The 24,424-nt window shown below is 43.5% G+C and overlaps 2 long non-coding RNA genes across 2 annotated transcripts; one reads left to right on the top strand and one right to left on the bottom strand.

Annotated features, from left to right (window-relative positions):
- Window positions 1-6,391: 6,391 nt before the first annotated feature.
- Window positions 6,392-13,601, bottom strand: LOC126930976 (uncharacterized). Its single transcript, XR_007717746.1, has 3 exons — window positions 13,409-13,601; window positions 7,866-8,681; window positions 6,392-7,381 (listed from the first exon to the last, which is right to left on the bottom strand). It is a non-coding gene; the product is annotated as an uncharacterized LOC126930976 (long non-coding RNA).
- Window positions 13,602-13,776: 175 nt separating this feature from the next.
- On the top strand, window positions 13,777-22,661 carry LOC126930975 (uncharacterized). Its single transcript, XR_007717745.1, has 3 exons — window positions 13,777-13,874; window positions 18,461-18,557; window positions 22,532-22,661. It is a non-coding gene; the product is annotated as an uncharacterized LOC126930975 (long non-coding RNA).
- The last annotated feature ends 1,763 nt before the right edge of the window (window positions 22,662-24,424 follow it).

The raw sequence follows: 24,424 nt of genomic DNA, 5'->3' as shown, positions 1-24,424 counted from the left end.
ATCCCAGCTACTCAGGAGGCTAAGGGATGAGAATCACTTGAACCTGGGAGGCGGAGGTTGCAGTGAGCCGAGATCTTGCCACTGCACTCCAGCCTGGGCGACAAGAGTGAAACTCTGTCTAAACAAACAAACAATAAACCCCACATTTTACTACCATTTTCATTTCTTTATCACCAGCCACTTACGTAAAATTAACATGTATTTTGTTATGGTCATGGAGATATCTACGTGTTCTGTCACAATATATATTGCTATTTGGGGTAAATAATATACTCATTCTGCTTCTTTCTTAATTCAGTACATACCTTTTTAAAAACACCTACCTCTGTTTATATTTTTAAATCCACTCTTTTGTTCCTATGGCACAATGCTGGACAGTTTGCCAATAGCACTTTTTTTTTTTTTTGAGAAAGAGTCTTGCTTTGTTGCTCAGGCGGGCTGGAGTGCAATGGCATGATCTCGGCTCACTGCAACCTCTGCCTCCCAGGTTCATGCCATTCTCCTGTCTCAGCCTCCCAAGTAGCTGGGACTACAGGCGCCCGCCACTACACCTGGCTAATTTTTTTTGTATTTTTTGGTAGAGACGGAATTTCACTGTATTAGCCAGGATGGTCTTGATTTCCTGACCTTGTGTTTTGAAGTCTGGGCTGGTGCATCTATCTTTCACTCATTTATTCATTATCTTTTCTTTCTTTCTCTCTCTCTCTCTTTTTTTTTTTTTTTTTTTTAGACCGAGTCTCGTTCTGTCGCCAGGCTGGAGTACAGTGGTATGATCTCGGCTCACTGCAACCTCCGCTTCCTGGGTTTAAGCAATTCTCCTGCCTCAGCCTCCTGAGTAGCTGGGACTACAGGTGCCCACCACCACGCCTGGCTAGTTTTATATACATATATTTTTGGTAGAGACAGGGTTTCACTGTGTTGGTCAGGCTGGTCTTGAACTCCTGACCTCCTGACCTCAAGTGACCTACCCATCTCGGCCTCCCAAAGTGCTGGGATTACAGGTGTGAGGCACCGCGCCTGGCCTCATTATCCTTTTTACATATGAAAGAAAGTTTCTCTGAGAAGCCGAGAAAACCCCTGGAGCAAGAGAAATTAGAAAGTTTCCTGAAAGAAATGTACTTCAGACAGAGAAGACCCAGGGCAGAGATCCTGCTGCAGACACAGCCTTGGAGCACGGGGAAATAAGAGAGCAGGGAGCTAGATGGGGTGAACAGAGTACATGATGGTAGGAGGCGAAGGAAAAGCCTATTTTTAAGTGTCAACAGCATGATATAAAAAAGAAGGGAGAGCAGGGGGAAGTCAAAGGAGTTTGGTGTGTTCTTGATAGCAAATGAAGGCTGAAGGCAGGCCTACCCCTCAGGGCTATGTTATGACTTTGGGTGCCTCAGAAGCTTTTGCTCTGTGGATTCCCACCCTATTAAAAGATTATTATAGTGATTTTTCTTCTAATTTTAAAATAAATTAAAATAAAAATATTTTCATGAACCTTTTAATAGTACAACGGGCCTCAGGCATGGTGGCTGTTGAGACTACTGGATAAATTGGCCATGCTACCCCCGGCTTATTATTTATGGGAAGTATTAAATTACTTTTCTACTGAAGCCAGCCTTCGTATCGTTTTCTATTATTTGTAGTCAAAAATTGTTAACCAACACAAGACTTTTTTTCCTTAAGCAACATTTAATAATGCATGCATCCTTCCCGCGAGAAACCATTAATGTAAGCAAAACAGACATTAATTACCAGATTTAAAACAAGCAAACTTTGCTGTTCTATTTCTTGAGTATTATCAGAGGAGGATCAAGCGCAGAGCTAGACAATAACATTAGAGAAGTAATCACGGGCATGCAGCTGTGCTTCTATTTTAATGGATTTGCTTCTCCTACATAACCTGCCATCAGCGGGTGACAGGCTGGATATCATTCCCCAACAGTGGGGAGGAGTTAGGCAGTGTCTTCACCCCCACACCCCACCCTCAATTCATAACACTGGAGGGGTATTTTTTTGGCATGATTATTATTGTTACACTTTATTTATAGCCAGAAAGTTTAATTTTTTCATTTACAGAAGTGATATCAAGTTTCTGTTTTAGGTAAATTCATGTAAATAAGCATATGAGTTGATTTAAAGAAATATATTGATTGAACATTATTTCTCATGATGTGTACATGTGGAAGAAACAGTGGAATCAGATGAGAGAGGGATATTTGCAGTGGTCAGTCCCTGAGGGCAGGAGTCTCCATCTGTTCCATCTTCACCACTAACAACTCATGGGACCTCCAAGAATGGAAGTCACAAACAAAACAGGCTTTCACACAATTTAAAGGAAAATGTAAGATGTGTAAAATGAAAACACACACATTTATACTTTCCAATCGCTGTCTCACACACAGACACATACACGCACACACCTTTTCAAAGTGGAAATATGTCTGTCGTAAGACCGTGGTGGTTCATCGCTGAAACACATTATCCCGTTTCATGAACAATGTTACCACAATGTTACCACAGTGAATTCAATGTGATTTCTTATCATAATCATCCAGCAACCTCGCATTGACACAGGCCGTGTGAAGTTTTCAAAGGCTCCATTGATTAAATCTCTATGGATCTGATGGTCTGGTTCCTGTTTGTCAGGTAAGAACCTAGAGCTCTGTGAGGCAAAAGCACTTGGCAAAATTCACATCGATTTAGGGCCAGATCTCTGCATGCCCAACCCCAATGTGGCTTCTGTTTCCACTGTCCCATCTACAAATTGTAGGAAGATGGTAAAACTGTCTCTTGTTCCTGTCCTTGTCCATTGCTGCATTATCACGCCTCCTGGGAACATCACTCTAAATAAAAACAGATACAAACAGGTGATCTCAACCACAAGTTAGAGAGAAGTTAAACTTAGGTTACTGAAAATGAACATTTGCCTTAGAAGCAAACATGAATTACATCACATTTTTCTTCAGTATTTTAGGAGAATGAAGCTATTGATAAAACAATACAATGAAAATAAACAGAATTTACACAATTATATGCATGTAAGTCCAACATTCAAGGGAGAACACTGTTACTTTTCATTGATTCTCTCAAGCAACAGAAAGCCATTCTGGCTGCCCTATGAGAAACAAAAAAAAGTATAGGAAGGAAATTGACTGGGTTTGAGAAGGACAGGAAAGGTTGGAAAGCCTTAGATACACACGGGCAGCCCCAGGACACATCACATAGGCATCAGGGTCACACCAAGAAGAGCTGGTCAGATTCAGCAGACCCGGCATTGACACCAGATGGCATTCATCAGTCATCACCTGTACCCAGAGGCCATACGAACGGCTGTACCTGGCGGGTATTTCTATCAACAGTGGCTGCACATTCCCTGTGTACCAGCCAGTAGGGACCATGTCTGCCATGGAGTTTCCGCTCAGTTTCCTGTGAAAATACGCACACACACAGGCACACACACAAACACACATGCACATACAGACATGCACATGCATGCATTAGAACCCTCAAAGCCCATTATAGACTGTGATATATACTCCTTAAAATTAATAGGCAAGACAATAACACAATAATGGTTTAGCCACTTAGTATACAACAAGCTGCTTCCTCACCCCCATAAATAGCATCTGCATACCTGAGTCTTATTAATTTCTTCATGTCTATTCAATTATTTTTACGGTAAAAAGTAAGATGGTATTACTCTATACCAATGGTCAACGAAATGCTGCATGGGCCAAATCAGAACCTCTTAATTTTGTTTAGTGAATTAAGAGAGTTTATTTTTGTTTTTTACATATTTTAATGATAATAAAAATGAACAGAATATTGTGTGGTGTGACAAGTACATGAAGTTTACATCTCAGTGCCTATAAGTAGAGTTTTATAGTAAAATGTCCATAATCATTTTCCTGCATATTGTCTGTAGCTTTCTTACAAAAATAACCCTAAGACTAGTCTAATGATGAGGAAAACATTAGACAAACACCAAAGAAGAAACATTCTGCAAAATCTGACCACTGTTTCTCAAAACCATCAAGATCATTTGAAACAAGGAGAGACTGAGAAATTGCAACAGTCCAGAGGAGACTAAGCAAATATGATACTTAAGCAATTGGGTGTCCTGGTTTCTATTAATTAGTCAACTATTTATGGTTTCTATTAATTTAATAGCTAACTGTGTATTCTATTAACTATTTAACTAATAGAACAAAAAAGGGGAATCAAGGAACAGAAAGAAAACATTCATAGAAAAACTGGCAACATCCAAGTACAATCTGGAGTGTAGTTGATAATAATGCCTCGGTGTTGGTATATTAGTTTTAAAAAGTATACCATGGTCATGTAAAATGGTAATAAAAGGGGGAAATAGATGAGAGGTATAAGAAAACATTCTGTACTATCTTTGCAACTTCTCTTTAAATTTAAAATTATTCCAAAATAAAAAAGCTTGCTGAAAACTAGAAAGCAGGATTTTAATTCTAAGGGAAAGGAAAATTCTCCATATATCCAATCCAAAAACAAAACAACAACAACAAAAAAAAACATGGACATCAGCATGAGCTTGTTTCTAGGGAATGATCTTCTCAGATGAGAAGGGGCCATTAGGTAGTAGGAGGTGGCAGGTCTCGTTTCAGTGTTTACACATGGCTCCACACAGAGCTACAGAGTGAGTTCCTTAGCAGGTTCCGTAGGAGGTCCTTTGAAGAAGGGCTGCTCTGCATTCGATATGTAGAAACTTGTGGAGAAGATGAGGAAACTGAGGAAAGCCACTAATGCAATCCACAATCCAATCCCTTGACTCCCTGCAACTTCACAAAAAAGGAAAAGCAAAGAAATAGTAATTAACGCAATGCTTACAAACTGAGGTCTACCCACCACTTCCAAAAATTGCTTTCCCCAACAGTGAAAATTCACATACAGAGTATTCCCCAATGACTTCTATCAGGCAATGTAGAAAGGGAGAAGTCGGATTCAGCATTGACTAGTTGATACTGTGACTCAACAGTCTCCATCTCTGAAAGTGTTGATTCCTTCTTTTCTTAAAGGAAAGAAAAACAGGAATCAATATCAATTGGTTGCAAACCTTATGCACAGTAAGCTGCCCATCAGCCAGAACTATTTTTGACATCCCGCCTGTGGAAGGTGGCACGCTGATACTTGAGAACCTTTTGCTTATTTCCATCGTCCCTTTATGTTGCATCTACTTGGGAAGCCTGTTAAGGAAACATTCAGATATCTCCATCATTTTCATTAAAATGAGAATAATGCTGTGGGAGAACATTTACACTTCTATAATCTTCCTTTCTATAAAAATTAAAAGTCATGCCTCATAGATGCTATTGAGGGGGACTAAAGATTGAAACTCAAGCATATTAACTACAGTATCACTTATAACATCAAACCAAATAAACAGCAAATATGCTGCAGCCATGTCCTTGAATTGGAATCTGATATTTACAAGCAGAACAATCCTGGGCAAGCTGCTTCGTCTTCCTACAATTCACAGTTCCTTAGGTAGGACATGGGATGATAATAGATTCGACTTCACTGGGTGATTGTGAGCATCATACAAGTTCCTAGGCTAAAGCACTTAGAAGAGTTACTGGCATGTTTAAATAATAAATATCCCCTTGTGATTGTCTTTATTAATAACCAGCATTAAATGCTAATTAATAAGGGACTGCATAAATAAATCAGGATACGCTTTTTAAAGTGTGTATTTCGCCGGGCGCGGTGGCTCAAGCCTGTAATCCCAGCACTTTGGGAGGCCGAGACGGGCGGATCACAAGGTCAGGAGATCGAGACCATCCTGACTAACACGGTGAAACCCCGTCTCTACTAAGAAAAATACAAAAAACTAGCCGGGCGCGGTGGCGGGCGCCTGTAGTCCCAGCTACTCGGGAGGCTGAGGCAGGAGAATGGCGTGAACCCGGGAGGCGGAGCTTTGCAGTGAGTGGAGATCACGCCACTGCACCCCAGCCTGGGCAACAGAGCGAGACTCTGTCTCAAAAAAAAAAAAAAAAAAAAAAAAAAAAAAGTGTGTGTATTTATAATTCATCATCTAAGAACTTCTATGGAAATAATCATTTTGGAAAGAGATATATGTGCCAAGATGTTCGTGGTAACCATTATTTATGACAGCAAGAAAACTTTGAAAGCAACCTGCATCTCCATCATTAAAGGGATTAAATAAATATGGTTCAGACATACTATAAATAGGGTATCAAATCACCATCAGAACCGTGACTTGAAGATAATACAGTATCACGGGAAGCATTTGCAATGTGTCATATGAAACAGCATTTATAAAATGCTATTTAACCAAAACTAATAAGTTTCTTACACAAGTGTACATGTGTATATGTAAAATATATAAAGCATATATAATTATGTCACACATATTTGTTATTTTAAGGGGATCTTCAGCAACATTTCTAATCGGAAATGCGACCCTATAGATGGGACAGCGTCCAGATAGAGATGAAAAGAGGAAGCCATGCCTTAGGAGATCATTCTCAGAAGAATATCTGCCATAACTTGTATTTGACAAGGTAAAGCGATGCAGAAGCATCATTAATAAAGAATCTGGGAACAATCCAATGTCACGTTTAGTTGGTTAATTTCCCCTTGTAGAAATGGCCAGTTGCCTTTCCGGTGAATCAATTCATAAAGCGATGGAGGTTGAGAAGCTGGGCTTCTGCAAGCACAGCACTCTGTGCAGTGTGATCCTTCCGCTGGCGTCCGAAGACATGCAGCCCAACACAGGCAGATTTCAGATTTTCAGCTTTTCTCTTCTCCCCACATCCAGGAGGAATCCCAGGAAAGATTAAATTCCGATTGCATTCCAGATATGGAACAAAGAACTTAAAGAAAAGGCAAAGCTGAAATAGGCTTTCTTTCCGTCACGGATGGGTTTCTCAACTCCTTTATCTTTTAGGTGGATATTTTGATACCTTTTGATTTATAAAAAATTTAAGAATGCAGTTTCTTTTTTCTTTCAGTTTTGTGGCAAAATCCTCTGCTTTATGTGAAATAGCTGCAGTAAAATGCTGTGTAAATTTTATCTGGAAGGTTCTGTGGAAAGCCATAAACATCAGCTGCCAATGCCTCATTTTGTCCAAGGGCCAGGTTGCAACAAAATACATTTAAATTTAGAAATATATATTGAATTTTTATAAAGCTACAAAAATATGTCTTGAGGAATACACGGTAGTTTGACAAGCCAACACCTCTCTTTTTAATCCAAAATTCAAAAGGTAGTATAATTCTTTCTTTCCCAGCAGCAGAGGAAGTGACTATTGCAACCCACATTCTGAGTGTGAAATGAGGCCTCATTCAGTTTCCTAATTTCCAAGATTGTTTTTCAGCACCCAGCTGAATAAAGTATATCCTGGGAAGAGAGAAGAAGAAAGTCTTAATGAGGCCCAGCTCTACAGGGCCTCTCATTACTGGCCTGGTTATGAGCTACAGAAATAATCAAGCATAGAGGTTCAGAGAAAGACAGAGTGAATTTGTGAGGCTTGCCAGACAAGCGCCATGGGAGAAGCTTCCTCCAGCCCAGCAGTGCCAAGAGAAGCTGGCTCCAGAGAAGCCTCAAAGAGCTTCGGGGGAAAGCTAATGGCCCATTGGAAGGAAGCCACTCCCAGGGTCTTGGGAACCCTGGCAGGAGACTGTGGCCCACAGCGCTTCCACGGACTTAACTGCCTCATTTGTAGCTGTGCTTGGAACACATACATCATCTCTGGAAAGGTGCCTCTGTCAGGATTGAGGAAGCCCTGAATGCAAACACTCCGGCAGTGTGACAAGGCCCCTGATACAACCTGCAGACTTGAAAGCCTGCCATATCCTCCCCACATCTCTATAGAGCTAATTACCTGCTGCATGGCCAACGGGGAAAGAAGTCGTGGCATTTCCACAGCTGAGGCTGTTCCTGTAGCATAGACAGCTGACGACTCAGGCACAGAGAACCAAGCTCAGGTCTCCTTCCAATGGGCCACCTGACCAGACTTTCAAAAATCTCCAGCAAGATCAATGCCTCATTAAATACCGAAATGTAGCCATGCAGCGTCGCTGACAATACACAGTTACATACCCTCCTGGGTCCATGGTCTTGCCTGCCAAGAGCTTGAAGGAGCCTTGGTAAGTAAACTGATACTCATCTGGGGTGGTGGTGTTCATGTCACTGCTTACGGTGAAGGAAAGGGCCAAAGGTTCCTCATACTCTTCTAACCAGCCTTGTCTGAAATATCAGTTTCTGATTTATTGACACATCTTCCTCCGTGCTGTCTTCATGGCTCTCACTGGCTCCTTGCTCAGCCTGGAAACCTTTCTACCAGGATGTGTGCAGAGATGTCAGCCCCTGGTCAGGCATCCTCAGCTATCTGTCACCCCCTCAAAGAGGCCCTCTGTCGTCTGCCAATCTACAGTCGATACCCCCATGACTTTCCCATAGAGAGAATTCCCAGTAAACAGTTCTTCTTGTTCTCGCTTCTAGTCAAATTTTCCCCAGAAAAAAGTCACATTTCCGACAAGACTTGTTTCTGAAAAGCCTCTATGTGCCTGTCAACTGCCGGTTTGTCCTGGGCCCCCAAACACCTTCTTCTGTTGTGTATGCCTCAGAAATGCATTTCCCAGGCTCTCTCCCACCGACTCTCAGCAGGTTCAGCCAATTTGGAGGCACTGGTGCAAGGCTGGAGGAGAAGAAGAAGGAAGAACTTGAGTATGTGTTTTTCTTCCTGCTTCTTGCAGCATTTTCTGCTACTGACTTTGTCTCCTCTGCGGTTCCAGCTCCTTGAGAGCTCCCCTTACCATCTTCTCAGATCCCCCAGCAACATCATCCAGGACAACTACGGCTGTGGTTCTAACTTCCACCAAACAGTCCCCGTACTTGGGCACTAGCAGTATCATCCCTTCCCTCTGTTCCTCCAACCATAGGAGTGGTAACAGTTTCTTGCAACTCTTAACCTCTGCTTTATTTTCTCAAGAAATATTAAGCCTTTTTAAAGCTTTTCTACACCTAGGTAAATAATCCCTATACTAAATCCCTCTGTTAAAATACCTAGAAGAGTTTTTATTTTCCTAGCTGGAATATGTCTTAGAGATTCAGTCATTTCATCCTATTTTGTTTCCTCAAAAGCATTTATTGCTACCTAAAAGTGTCCTGTGTGTATGTTTTTTTTACTCTTCCATCAACCATCAACCCCCCAAAAATGTCCAGCTTCCTGAGAGGAAACATTTTGGTATTTAGCTCACTGTTGCATCCCAAGTGCCTAGTGGGAGGTATTACATCTTTGCCAAATGAATAAAAATTAGTGCATCAAGAAAGATGGCCTCCAATTAAAACGTGAAATAAGATGTATTAAAGAGTGGACAGTGGACCACATGGATAGATATGTGATGAGCAAACACTGTAAAATATTAACTTGAATCTAGGAGCTGGTATACGGATGTTCACTGAGCAATCCTAGTAGCTCTGTCACTACCTGAATAGGGGGCAGCTGATGTCCTGAGAAGCTGAGACACCTGAGCTGGAGTCCCAGGACTGCATGAGCCCACTGTAGGTACTGAGAGAAACCACATAAGTCCTCTGAGGTTCGATTTGTTTTCTCTGTATTAAATGGGATTTTGTAGTCTCTCCACCCACCAAAAACACACCATGAGACAATTTAAATGTGCCCTTAACCTTTGACTTCATTTTGATGAGACCATGCACGAGTCCATTTGTTGGGGTCCGCGTGTTTCCTAAACAAAGGAATGAACACACAAGACAACACAAGACAAGACAAACATGGCGGCCGCCTCGAATGGTGCGCTCTGCTTTATTTTATACAGTCGTTTGTGGAATGTTGCCAAGTCACAAGACACATTGTTGTTTTTCTGACCTTTCCCTGACTTTCTGGATTTTCAAGATGTTTACACATAAACAAGCCCCCAACGCCCTGCTTCGTTTGCAAGAGCAGGACTTATTGGGAATGCCCTGCTTCGTTTGCAAGAGCAGGACTTATTGGGAATGCCCTGCTTCGTTTGCAAGAGCAGGACTTATCGGGAACACCCTGTTTGTGAGCACATAGTCCTCTACATCCATTTGCTTTGGACTTCTCACTAATTGAGACTGATCTTCCTCTCCTTTGGCCATTATGTATATCAGTAAGGATTCTTTTTAAAGAGATCTATAAAACACACAGTCACGAGGAGCAGACTGGCTTCGGACTCAGATGGATTCAGGTGCCAACAGTGTCACCAACATGCTTTTTCATTCATCTCTCAGTCTTGCTTTCCATGGTGTGGCTTTTTGCTTAAGCTCCACATGGTGACAAGAACACCATCTCCCAAACATTGTTCAGTCCATCAAGAACTGGTTAGGGTTCCTTTTCCACAAGTCACAGTAGAAGAAGGAAGAAGCCATTCTGCATGTCATCGTCTCTAGTGGGTCATGTGTCATCCTTAACCCTATCACTGTGGCCTACGGGGAGAATGTATCGAGTAGCCCAGCCTATGCCAGCAGGCCCCCTCCCCAGCCCTAAAAAAAAAAAGTCAGTTTTTCCTGAAGTACAAAGCTGGAAGGTAGGGGACCGGTGGTGCTTTTCCGTAGCATTCTTAGATACTGTTAGGACAGGAAGGGCAAAGGAATGCTAAGAAGAAAAACAGCAACAATTATTCATTCCCAAACCCAAACAAAATAGTCAAATAATAATATAATCTGACTTATTCAACTCAGTAATCTTGTTAAAAAAAAAGGAAATAAAAGAGAAACCAAGAGTGCCCTCAGAGTGTACCAGATATTTAAGCAATTATTCTGGAGAAAAAAGTTACTGTTGGAATTGACTCTTTTTTTTTTTTTAACAGACCGTCTGAACCCAGTGCCGCAAATGAACTAACAGATATACTTTATGACACTGAGTCTTCAGTAATAAGCTCAATAGGCAATGACAAAATTGGATGTATATGCAAGTTAATCCCCCACCAATGTGATCTTGCCACTTTTATTAAGTTCCTCCAAAAGCTTAGGTTAGAGATCCAAAATGGATTGCCTGCTTGATGACATTTTTCTTCTAATTTAACACAATTTTTAACATCGAATTAGTTGTCAATCTTTAAAAAATGAAATTAACATAGAAAATCAACATAGAAAATCAACATAAAAAATCCAGATCTCTAGCTTTTCTTTGAAAATATAAAAAGATCTGGAAAGTGGGACATACATTTCTCCTGGCACTAGTCAGATGGCCCTCAGTGGCCTCTGAGCACTTTACATGGGGCCTCTGTCCTAAGGTTCGCCTCAGTCCCCACCATTCCCTCCTGCCCCATGCCCAGACTTGTCTCATTTGTGTCCCCTGCCTGGCCTTCCTGTCACCCCTTCAGGGAACTGTGTGAGAACAAGGCCAACATTGGGGAAAGCAGCACTGGAGATGGAGACAGAATCCCTATGACACATTTGAATACCAGGACCCAGGGTGAGTTTACAACCCTGACCTAGGCATTGACTCCTCATCAATATAGTAATTTAATTTTTTTATAAAAAAGGTAAAATACAAGTCATCCCGGATAACTTGGGGAAGCCAGTTTCTTGTATGGACTGGCTCACAAAAACTAGAGGGACAGAACAATCATATTGGTTTTTTCTTGTGGAAAGACCTCTGCGATGGACTGAACTGTGTCCCCCAAAATTCATATGTTGAAGCCCTAGCATCCAATCTGGCTGAATTTGGAGTAAGGAATTAATTAAGGTTAAAGTAGGTGGTAATGATGGAGCCCTGGTCTGAAAGGACCCTTCTAAGGAGAGAGAGCTGAATGCTCGCTGTTTCTTTCTGCCACGTGAAGACACTGTGAGAAGGTGGTTGTCTGCAAGCTGGGAAGAAAGCCCTGGAACTAATCAGCAGGCACTTTGCTCTTGGGCTTCCAGTCTCCAGAACTGTGAGAAAATAAAATTTAAGCCACCCAGCCTATGGTATTTTATGGCAGTGCCAGAAGACTAATGCAACTACCTTAAGGAAATTAAGACTGCTTCAAAATGGCCATAACACTTGATGTATTAATGGGTGCTTCTCAAGAGTTGAAACAATGTTGGCTCAGGAGCTTAACAGTCACTCCTGCCATCTTTTTCATGGTATTATATTACCATTATATTATGTTTAACTTATGATACAAAAAAATGATCGTATCATTTCTATCAGAACTAATTATGTAAAGGCCCCTATTACACATATGACATAGCCAATACATATCCAAAGCAGAAAACACAGTTTTATCCCGGGGAACAAATAATTTAGTTGGGAAGAGAAGATGTATGCTCACAATAAATACTGATGCATAAATGAAAATACATAATGCAACACTAGAAGTGCTCAATACAGTTTCAACTATTGTCAGAGTTTAGAAAAAGAAGAAATCAATGAGTTTGAAATAATCACAAAGAGGTAATGAAATTAATCTTAACTATTAATTGTTAACTATACATCGAGCATGAGTTAAGTACTTTGCATCTACTAAGTCATATTAGGTTAAGAAGTTTGCCCGCTGGCACAAAACTAGCAAGGGGTGAGTTAGGGTTTGAACTCAGGCTCCAGAGACTGTGCTTAGATGAACTATTTCCTTCCTGATCCTTTAACCAGCTGCAGGTTGTGTGCCAGTTTCCCTTTGAACTGATGGCTGGTAAAAGTCACAGGCTCTGTCATGTCCTTCTCTTGTGTCCCCCAGTAGGCAGTCCTGTTAAGTACCCAAAGCAGGCCTCATCATTGTTTTAATTAGCAATGTTTCAGGAAACATCTGTGGAATAAAACCTATAAAGAGGAACTCAAGAAAAAAAAATAGAAGATTTGTTATACCACAAGCCTTAGAAATCTCCAACCCAAAGTCACAATAAGAACAGTTTGAACAAGAGCCTTGGAGGAAACTGGGAGACAAAAATAGGAGAATTGCTTGAACCCAGGAGGCAGAGGTTTCGGTGAGCCGAGATCGCTCCATTGCACTCCAGCCTGGGAAACAAGAGCAAAACACCATCTCAAAAAACAAACAAACAAACAAACAAAAAAACTGTATCCCTTATTCCTCAAACCTAATTAAGCACTACTTACTCTGTGACATGTCTTAACTACTTGTTGAGGATGTGGAAACGTCCAAGGCATGATTTCTGTTCAGCTCATGTGGTGGAGAAGACAAACCCACAAATCAAATGCTGTGTGTAATGCATTGCAGTGTACACATGTGAACTTTGCATATGGAAAGTCAGCCTAGGAGGGAAGAACATCGATCCTTTCTCTGGAGCTGGTTTTGAGGGACAAGAAGAAGTGACTGGGAGGCACATGAGTGTCTGTTGGAGGTGGATAGATAAACTCCATGTGCAAGACTATGAGGACAAAAAGATTAGTATTAAACAAAAGCAAATTACGTTTTATGGAGAACAGAGTGACAACAGTACCCGTATCAGGCATCTGTGGTTCTTCCTGTCCAGCACCAACACTTCTCTCTGAAAAACATCCTTTCTCATTTTTGGTCCCTGTGGTCTGGGTGGGATGAACCCCACCCCAACTCTAGTTCCAAGACTGGTCATAATGCCTCAGTCATGACCTCACAACGTTCTATACACCTGGAGCCTGGATAGAGTGATGCCTTCAGGTGTGGCATGTGATCACAGGCAACTCAGGATCAGCTCTCCAGCCCCAGAACTTCTGCTGGAACTGTTGTGAGTTGAAAGCTTTCTTCCCACTGAGGGGCAAAGCTTCTAGGTATCTGAAGATGTTGAAGACCATTTCCTGGAACAACAGAGGTAAATGCCCAGAGGATGAGAACATATAGCCATTAGAAGAACCTGAAAGTTCGGTGTCACTGAAAGATGAAGTTCAATAGAAGGGACAAACTGCAAAGCACAAGCTGGAGAGGTTTAGGTAAGAGTCATATCACAAAAAGCCATTAAGCATTTTAAAATGCTTAGCCTTTATCCAAAGAGTAATGGAAAGGCACTGACATGACCTAAGCACAAATGAGAAGATTTGATTAAATATATCTCTCTACAGTGATGGAGAATGGACCAAAAGCAGGCGGGACAAGCACAGTAAACCCTGCTAGGGACTGCTAGAGTGACCCTGCAAGAATAGCCCTGAAGATAGAAAGAAGTAGATAGTTGCCAAAAATACCTGTGGAATACAAAAGTACCAGTGCCCACTAGATCAAACTACACAAGAATCTGCATCTCAGAAAAGGGCTCTGAGCTAGGGAAAGAGATTTAGAAGCCTTCAGCAGAGGGATGATGATTTAAGCCTTAGGAGTGGATGAAATTACCCAGAGAACATGCGTAATGAGCAGAGAACCTGGAACAGCAGGGGCCAACATTTAGGACCTGTCAGACAACAAGAAGCCCAAGACTGAGACCTGTTAATCCGAAATACACTATTTTGTAAACTCCCTGCCATTATGCAGACCTTGGTCAAAGTGAAACATTCCATGAGGGTTCGGGCCATGAGAACCTGCCTGTCCAACCGCCTGACTTTATCACATTCTGCTGAGAAAAAGTCCAAGGCACATCACTATCACATTCTGCGAGAACAAGGCCCCAACTGCTTCATCATGGGTACATCTTATTAACATCTTCCCCGGCAGCAAGCCATACTGCCCAGACCCCTCCCACCCATACCTGTAAGTATCCCAGCCTATAAGCAGTGATGGGCACTGGCATTAAACTGGTGCTCCACCTCAGCCGGTTTACACTGGACCTAAATGCCTGCATTTGCTGTTGAGCCGCGATCTTGTTCTATGTGTGTCTTTAACCCTCACTTTGCCTTGGAAACCTAACAAGAAGGAGGAGCCAGGAAGGTAGGAGGAAGACAGAAGCCCATGGTGTTAAAAACAGTCAAAGGAATTGTGTAGAACAGTGATTCTCAAAGTGAGGTCCAGGAACTCTCGGGGCTCCCACGACCCTTGTAGGAGGTCCACACAAGCCAAAATATCTCTACGTGGATACTAAGGTGTTATTTGTTGGTTTCGTTCTCATGAGCACATGAATGCAGAATGGAGGTTTCCAGAGGCTACTGGAAAGGTGATATTGCAACCAACTGGAGAAACAACATCATGAACTTTCTCCATTTTAATTTCTAATAAATATCAATGTTTATAAGCAAAATGGCTTTTTTGGTGGGGTGGTTCTCAACAATGTAAGGATAAACAGATCCTGTGATCAAAGTGTGAGAAGCACAGCCATAGAGAGCTTAATAAAGGACATCAGTATTAATGTCAAACGTTACTGAGGCCTCAAGGGAACTAACCAACCATCGAATGGACTTGACTTACTTAGTGAGAGCCGTTCCGTGTCATGGTGCTTGTGTCCCCCAGTAGGCAGTCCTGTTAAGTACCCAAAGCAGGCCTCATCATTGTCTTAATTAAGAATGTTTAAGGAAATGTCTGTGGAATAAAACCTATAAAGAAGAACTCAAGAAAAAAAAGAACTCAACAACAACAACAACAAAAAAAAAATAGAAGATTTGTTATACCACAAGCCAAGAGACACAGCACCATGACTGAGAGTGAGCAGGAGCTGTGGAAGTTGAATAATGCCTGAAGAGACCATTCTTTCCATGAGTATCCAAACCAACTCATGGTAGCATGAACCCATTTCATCTTCTACTACCCTTGGTAAAAAGGGAATGGCTACCACTGAGGGCATTAACTGGATATTTCCTGCACCACTGGGAGCTGAGTGCCACGAGGTCTTTAGTTCTATTCAGCCATCCCTTTCCAAAGCCCAATACCTGAAGCATCTCAGTGAAATGCCATTAAGATGTTTGCCGCACAGGTAGTCATGGCAACGGTGTGTCAGCCTGTGCTCTGTTTTCAGCCTTTTGTTGTTAAAAGGTCAATAAGGAGGGCAGGGGGTCTCTTCTGCAGAATCTTCAATGGGATTTGCCGAACCAAAGTCCAAAACACAAGGAAACATCTTAGTGAATCCTGATTTGCTTAAGGAAATTAACATTCTCTGTATCGCCCTTTGGACTTAATCTTTGACTAGGCCGAGGGTGGTTACGTGTGCAGAAAAGGATGTAGGAGGCCTGAGACTGCTGTCCTTAGAAAGATCTGCTTATAAGGTTGTCCTTTGACTGCTCTCTGGAAACTTGGATTTTGTGAGAGTTTCCAGCTTTCACTAACTAAGAAGAGTGGTGCATTGTGATAAAACTCTTCACACAAAGGACAGTCTATACTGAACACCTGCTTTCTTCCTTAGAGTTTTGGATTCAGGTACATGATAGGCAGAAAGTACCCAGGCAACCAGGATTCAGCAAAGACCTTGGGTGCTGCATTTCTAATGAGCTTCCCTGATCCACATTTCACAATGCTGTTACCATAGGATGCAAAAGCTGGCACCCCCTGGACGACTGCAGTGGGAGGGGATTCCTGGAAGCTTGTGCCGGCGACCTATAGACTTTGCTCTGTGAGCCTTTTCTCTTTGCTGATTTTGCTTTACATCTTTTGTTGTGATAATTCACAGCGGCAGGTAAGCCTGTGTGCTGAATCCCTTGAGTTCTTACAGAGAATAAGTGAATCTGGGGGTAGTTTTGGGGACTCTGCCACACAGTTTATCGCCGAGTATTACAGGATGATGCAAGAAAGCGTGGCCTTCAGAACGTGTGCAGGAGCTACCAGAAGATTATTTCTTACACTCAAAGGATTATGTGAGGATATAAGAACTGGGGATGTTGAAGCCCTGCCGCCACCACCAGTGAGGAACTCAGAGGTCCCAGGTGTCTTTTTCTGAAGCTGGGAGAGGAAAGCAGCACCCTGGGAACCACTGTGAAGGGACATTCCTGTACCTACACAGCTCCCATTACATGGGGCATGTGGAAAAACAGTCCATGGAGGCCCATGAAGTCTCATGTCTTAGGTTTTTAAAAAAGAAGCTTCTACCTTAAGAGAAGGAAGGATAAACCATAGACTATCAAATCCTTATAAACAAGAGAAAAAGGAAAGAAGAAAAGTGATGAACACATTCTCATTTTATAAAAATTGACCAACTACAGACAAGATAATGAAGGCATCTATCTTTCTGGAATTCTTCTGTAAAGACTGAAATATCTAATCAATAACTTTCCAGTGACAAAAGGGGTTACACCAGTAGTCCTTCCATTCAGTTCATACTTTTAATATGGATAAATATTTTGAAACATAAATGATAACTTCTCCAATTTTGTCAGAGATCCTGAGTCCACTCAGTAACACCACTCTGAATCCCTTCCTGTACCTCAAAGACAGAAATGAAAGAACCTGGCTCATTAATTTGAAACAGTAACCAAACCTGTTCCTTTTCTTAGCTGAGTTTTCCATGAAAATCCTCAACAGAATCTGTCCTATACGCTCTCCTACCCCAAAAGCTAAGAAAAAACTAATAAGAGCTGTCTCTTTCAAGGACAGGGACAATCCTTATTACATTATTCCACTTCCTTATTGCAGATGACTACAACAAGCTTTATGGCAGAAAATAGTTACATTTCCTCAGCTATAATAAGAATGCATCTTACGGGACCATGTAAATGCTACAAGTAGCTCCAATCTAATCAATATAAATTTGAATTGGGCCAGCCACTTGTCACTCCTATATATGCATGTACACACACACACACACACACGCACACATACACACACGCGCACACACACATATGCACCTGCACACACACACACGCGCACACACACATGCGCACCCGCACACACACACACGCATCCACACACACACACACACACAAAGTCAATTTTCATTATTGACATTCTGTATTTGCAAATTTGCCTCCTCACTAGCCCTCATTTTTAACCCCCATATCAATACTTGTGGAACATCTGAAGTCATTTTTGTACATGGGCGGAGCAGCAAAAAATGTGAATCATCCAACCTGAGGTCAAACAGGCAGTGCCCTCCCTTCCTGCCCAGCTCTGTGAGCAACGGTCCTTCTGTGGTCTAGTCAGTTCCATGCTCTTCCTATTTTGGTTCATTTTGAGAGGAACTTTGCTGTTTAAAACAGTCCCCAACTGTAGGGTTGAAGTGCCATGTAGTTAGTTCCTAAGCACAAGGAAGTTGTCGTGTGCCTTGTGGAGAAAATATGTGTGTTAGATAAACTTTGCTCAGGCATGAGCTATGTAGTGCTGTCAGCTGTAAATTCAATGAAAATGAACCAATAATCTATATTAAATAAGGTGTCTTTATACAGAAGTACACATAAAATTATATATTGATCAGTTGTGTAAACAAAGACTAAGAGAAACCTATCTCTGCAGTTTCCCTAGGAGCAATGGTTCAGTATGTGTTAATTCATTGGAATATAACTGCTATGAATAATAGAAATTGTATGTATGATATATACACACACACACACACGTGTGTGTGTATGTGTGTGTGTGTGCAGATAGATTGACAAGGAGAATTAGAACTATAATTTTGAGAGAAAGAAATTAACACAATTCAGAATATTTTTTACTCTGACATTTTTTTTCACAGAGCGATTGTGGAACGGAATGACTCGCCGGAGCTGCAGATTGAAGGTGTATTTTCATCTGACTTGGGTGATTATGGTTCTAATCTCTCTGGGAAAAAGGTATGTCTGGGGTGAGGATGGGCAGAGGTAGAACTGGCTAAACTACCCAGTCACACAGAGTTGCGTCTTACTTAAAACTCAGCTATTGCCATTCCCCTCAGGGAATCTCTGACTTCAGTTTGAGTGTTCAGTGAAGCGGCATATAAAAAGGGCTCAATCTCTAAAGTCTACATGGAAGCAGAATGCACCTAGCATCAGATTATTCCTAAAAAGTCTCTTTAAACCAAAATCTGCCATAAAGATGGTAAAGTTCTGTATTGCAATATATTTAGCACAGATGGCTTTTTGTTCAGCATTACGACAGAGTGCTGCTGTTTCTGCTGAGCCCTAGTTGAAGATCTAGAGTTTAAAGCACCAAGCTGTAAAACAGTGAAGCAACTACAGACACACACACACACACACACACACACACACACCCCCCACACACATACAGAATCCTGTCTCTAAAGACAAGAATGACAAGAGTCTCAAAGAAAGGAATCAACAGAGGGGCTCTGAGACTCACATGGCCTCTTGCTGGGCAGGGACACATTGAGTGGACAGATGGGTTGAGGCGTCTGTGTTTTCGCCATTGTACACTATCGCGTCTCCTATTCTGGGATGGACACATACACACTGACTGTGAACGCTAAATGTGCACAGTCCTAAATCAAGATCAGTTATGTGGAGGTGAGGATAATTGTAAATTTCTCTATTTGTTGCTATAAATATTTGAACAAAAATATTAGAATGCCCGACATTTTAAGTAAGCTGATGTGGGAGATGCCTTCTGGCATGTCAAAAGGAAAGTCCATGATAACAACGATTGTGAAGGCAACATCAAGAATGATAAAGGACTCAACTTCCTGAGCATGTGCGATGTGCTCGACGTGGACACATGTGCTTTCCATTTCTTACTTCATGTGAATCTCACCACAATGCTGTCGCGTTATCTATTACTAGCCCCATTTTACAGGCGAGAAAAATGAGACACAGAAGCCTGAAGCCACCCATCCCACAGCACACAGTGAGGGAGTGGTGAAGGCAGAATTTACAGGTGGGCTTTCTGGCCCTAGGGCCCATGCTTTTAATAACTACACTAAAACAAACATCGTGATAATGACATCGTTTGAAGGAAGCACATGCTGATAATAAAGACAACAAAGGAGGAAAGTAAATAGAGTAAGGAATAAAAATAAAATTGTCAGACCCTCAACTTTGCTAAGAAACCTGTATAAATGGAAAGCTTTAGGAAGGCTGCTGCCACATTTATTGCAACTTTTATGGCCTGGAGAATGCTGCCTACTGCATTATTTTCTATATAAATGATGCTTAACAGTTTCAGACCTTTTCACCCTTTTGGAAATATAATTAAAACTATGGAGCCCATTCAGAGGAAAAAATGCAAACAACCACAACATTTCAGAAAAAAAAATAAGAGAAAATTGACTCCATAATGCTTATCAGTGAACTGCAGGAGTCTCAGCCTACAGGGTAATTATTTCTGCTCTAAAACTGTTCATGATAGTTTTCTTTCAGATCTCAATGGCAGGAACACCTTCATGGCCTCTTTATGGCTGGTATGTTTTCTTCTCATGGACAGTGAGAAACATGTAATAAATTGTGTTTCCTTTTGCTAGGAAATCCTGAGTTAAAGCTTTACTTCCCTCTCAGGAACCATCAAAGAGTCACAATCTGTATACCCCGGTCCAACATTTCCCCTGGATTTGATCTCCTTTCAATTGTTTTAGCCTTATTTTACATTTCTTACATCTATTTCTCTATGTTTCCATGTGTATTATCAAATGCTATTTCAGATGCCAACCATGAGCTAAAGCATATGTTGGAATTAGAGAAACAGAGGCATATACTTATATAAAATAACGCATATAAATGCAATGCTGACTTTTTCTTTCCTTAAGAAGTCTTTAACAATTGCTTGGCAGGAATCTGCTTTTCACTGAAGCTTCAATATTTTCAGATCTTTTAATACCAGGTGTCAAACTTATTCGCTGGGATGAATTATAGAAAGTTGCACCACTTTCTTCTGCCTCATTTATTCTCGTTGTAAATATGAGAATTTTAAAAAGTCTTCCTAATTCTTGCTTTCTGACGAATTCTATACAAACAGTTGTGGTGCTGTTCAGTAAACTACTAGAAACATGGGGAGGTGAACTAAGGAGATGGGAACTATGAAATGACCTATTTTAAGAAAATATTATATGGGAAAATCAGATCTATGTCTCTAAGTCAAATGTATAATATATGTGTTTGTGGCTTTTCTCATCACCTGTATTAATCACACTCATCCTAGTTCATATTAAAGATGATCATTTCCTGTTCCCTCCACCATGACCACCTGGCCCAAGCTGCCATTTTCATGCACCTGGATAACTGCCGTAACCTCAGCTGACCTTTCCTGTGTCCATTCTTGTTCCTTTGGGCCCAGTCTCCTCCCTCACAGCAGCAGAATGAGTCTACTAAAAAGTGAAACAATTTCTGTCACTTCCTGGCCCAAAAGTCTCCAATAGTTTCCTGATGGGTTAGAATAAAATGTAGGTTCTTACCATGGGGTTCCATGTAAGTTTAGGTTTAAACGTTAAACAAAATACAAATTAATTTTTCTCTTGTGTTCATAAAGTCCAGAAGCCATCAGCCAAGGCTGAGGGGTAGTGTAGCTGCGGTGGAGATCCAGGCTTCACTTCTCTTGCTGTTCCACTGTGCAGGTTCCATTTCCAAGGAACACCTCATGGTCTAAAACGGCTGCTAGAGCTCCTGTCGTTACTAACGGTTCGTTTTCCAGCCACGACATAGGGACAAAGAAAGGCGACTTCCTCCACTGAAGTTCACTTCCTGGAGTTTACAGGTGCCACCCCCTTTTATATACTAAATCTTAGAACCTAGCTGGGCATGGTGGTGCGCACCTGTAATCCCAGCACTTTAGGAGGCCGAGGTGGATGGATCACGAGGTCAGGAGATCGAGACCATCCTAGCTAACACGGAGAAATACCGTCTCTACTAAAAATACAAAAAAACAAAAATTAGCCGGGCGTGGTGGCGGCGCCTGTAGTCCCAGCTAACCCTGGAGGCTGAGGCGGGAGAATGGCGGGAGCCCGGAAGGCGGAGCTTGCAGTGAAGCAAGATGGTACCACTGCACTCCAGCCTGGGTGACAGAGCGAGACTCCATCCACCCCCCAAAAAAAAAAAAAATCTTAGGACCCAGTCACAGAGCCACACCCTGCTGCAGAAGAGGCTGGCAAAGGCAGTCCTTATTCTGGGTAATCAAGTGCCCAGGAAAACATCAGGAGTTTGCTCCTGAGAAAGAGAAAGGAGAGTGGATACCGGACCCAGCTCTAATCTGAGACACACGTAGCTTGCCTGGACCACATGATGAGCTTCAGGACTCTGCCCACCTCCCTTCAGGACCCCTTTCCCACCCTCACTCTGCCCCAGCCACATGGCCGTCTCGCCCTTGTTCTTCCTTCCACGCTCCCAGCTAATTCCAGCCTCTGGGCTTTTGCACTAGCTGTTCCCTTGCCTGGACAGCTCCTCCCCAGATATTCTCTGGCCTCTTCCCTCACTTCACTCAAATATTTGCTCCCAAGTAAACCTCCTTGGGGAAATTTCTCTGCCCACTCCACCGCCAATAGTGGTCTGTCTCCTCACCTGGTTTTATTCTGCACCCTCTCACTCTGTCTCCTCACCTAGTTTTATTCTGCACCCTGATACTGGAGATCTGTTTTGCAATTTAAATAAAAGGAAAAAAGGGAAGATATCTGCTACCCCACCCTCATCTCTGCCTAACTGGAAGCCTTGAAAGAAAATGGCAGTATTTAAAAAACATATTTTAAAAGTTCAGTCTGGCTCCTGAGGAAACCTGCAGGCTCAAGGAGAATGGCTATCCCAGAATTTCAGGCTGCACATGACTTTCGAAAAGCAAAAACATTTTTCTTCTCACTGAAATTGGCAGTATATTCTTCCTATTGATTTTCCAGCTGAGCTGAAAGGGCTTTAGGCAGGAGGCAGCTGGAGAAAAAGTGCTTAGAAGATCTGTCTGTAAGCGGGCTAAGGTAGAGCTCTCCGCATTGAGAGCAGAGACCTAAGACGACCCCACACCGCACGAAAAGTTTCACCAACAGGTGGTCTCGCTGCTGCGCTCAGAGCCCAGCCCTGTGGACACAGCTCGGGCGCGCGGGAAGCAGGCGAACGACATTCTCCTAGCGCTCCTGCTCTCAGGAGCCCGGGAACCCTGGACAGAGGCGCAGCCACCTTCCCAGCCTGAGGTGAGACTTTGCTCGCCATCCACGCAACCACGCATGCCAGCAACCTGCGCAGAAAGGCGCGTAGGTGGCTCTCCCGGACCTGGAAGCCTCTCCCTCCGCTGCTCATGTGGGTCGGCTTGATTCTACCTGGGCCCAACGTGTGCGTGATAATCATGGCAGTGGTTAGCAGCTGCTAAGCTTTTCGTGCGCTTCAGGCGCTGTGCTATGTGCCTAACGTACCCACTAAATTCCCTCTGAGATGAAGTAATTCGTGCTGCAGAGATGGAGGAGTGGGGTGAAAGGCCTTCTAGAAAGCCCAGTTCTGTTCTACATTCCTGTACCCATTCACCAGAGACCCCCAGTCCCTCCTAGCAATCCTCAAACCACATCGGACCGGATCTCGGGTGTCTGTCGAGATGATCCCTCATTTCTGCCAACCTGGGACCCCCTGAGAGCTTCGCTGTGAACTCCTGCTCCCCGGTGGGCACAGCCTGGCTCTCAGGACCACAGGATGGAAGGGAAACAGGTGGAGGGAGACTGGCTCGTCCCTGGGACCCTCCCCGTCTGAGTTTAACTGAACTGGAGTGAGGGAGGCATGGAGCTCCATGGTTGGAGAAAAAGGAGTGCAAAGACCCGGGCTCTCCATCCTCATAGTCCCGCCAAGTCCTGGGGAGGGGGAAAGCAAGGGACAAGACCCGTCCGCCACATCCCCCCTGGCACCGGACCTGCAAGTGTTCCTCGGGAGGTCCAGGTAGGCGATAGGGTCCGCGGAGCCCCACAGTATCTACCTATCCAGCGCCCCCGCCCGATCCCCAAGATTAACTCCGCGTTCAGTGCGTCCCCTCATCCCGCACCCAGAGAGGCCACGCCACGGATGCCCTCTCTGCCCAGCCTCACCTGTGCCGGGGAAGGCGCCAATCACCGGGCCCAGTGCGCCGCGCCAGCGGTGACCGCGTCCTCCCAGCTCATCGAGTCCCTCGCACCCGTGGCCGTTTGTGCCAGGCGGGCCGCGTCCCCTGGGGTCCTCTTGACCGCGGCTCCAGCTCCCGCCGCTGCCCGCGCTGGAGACCTGACAACTTTTCTGACCCGCCGCCTCCAGCTCGCACCCTTCCTGGGCTCCAGGACCCTCCCCTGTGCGCCCCCATCTACACCGTCGCCGCCCGGATCCGGAGCCGGAGACGGCCTGGGCGCAGGAAGAGAGAGAGCGCGGGTGGCGGGGAGGGGAAATCGCTCCAGGGCTGCTGCTGGCGGCGCCGGGGACGGGGAGGAGATGGGGCCGCTCTCACCCGGGGCTGGAACTGCCTGTCCGCGTGGACCCGCTCCTCTGGCGCGGAAACTCCGAGTCTGCAGACTCCCGCAGTCCTGGAGACTTCTGCCGGGAACCCGGGACACCAAGAGGGGCCCAGCCCTCCCCCACCTCCCTCCTGACCGTCTCTCCGGGCAGGAGGTCTGCGCTCCTCTTCCTCTCAAAATTGCGGGTCACATTTGCGGATGCCAGGAGAGCTCATGCCTTGGGAAATTAAAAATCCCATCCAGTTGATTCGGAACCACCTTCCAGATACACTGAGAGGAAAAAGAGCAGCGTGCACGACCGTGTGAACAAGGGATGTACACGTGTTTGTATAC

The sequence above is a fragment of the Macaca thibetana genome, chromosome 11 (genome assembly GCF_024542745.1).
Source record: "Macaca thibetana thibetana isolate TM-01 chromosome 11, ASM2454274v1, whole genome shotgun sequence".
Classification (NCBI taxonomy): domain Eukaryota; kingdom Metazoa; phylum Chordata; class Mammalia; order Primates; family Cercopithecidae; genus Macaca; species Macaca thibetana.
This window is presented reverse-complemented; position numbering and strand designations above follow the sequence as displayed.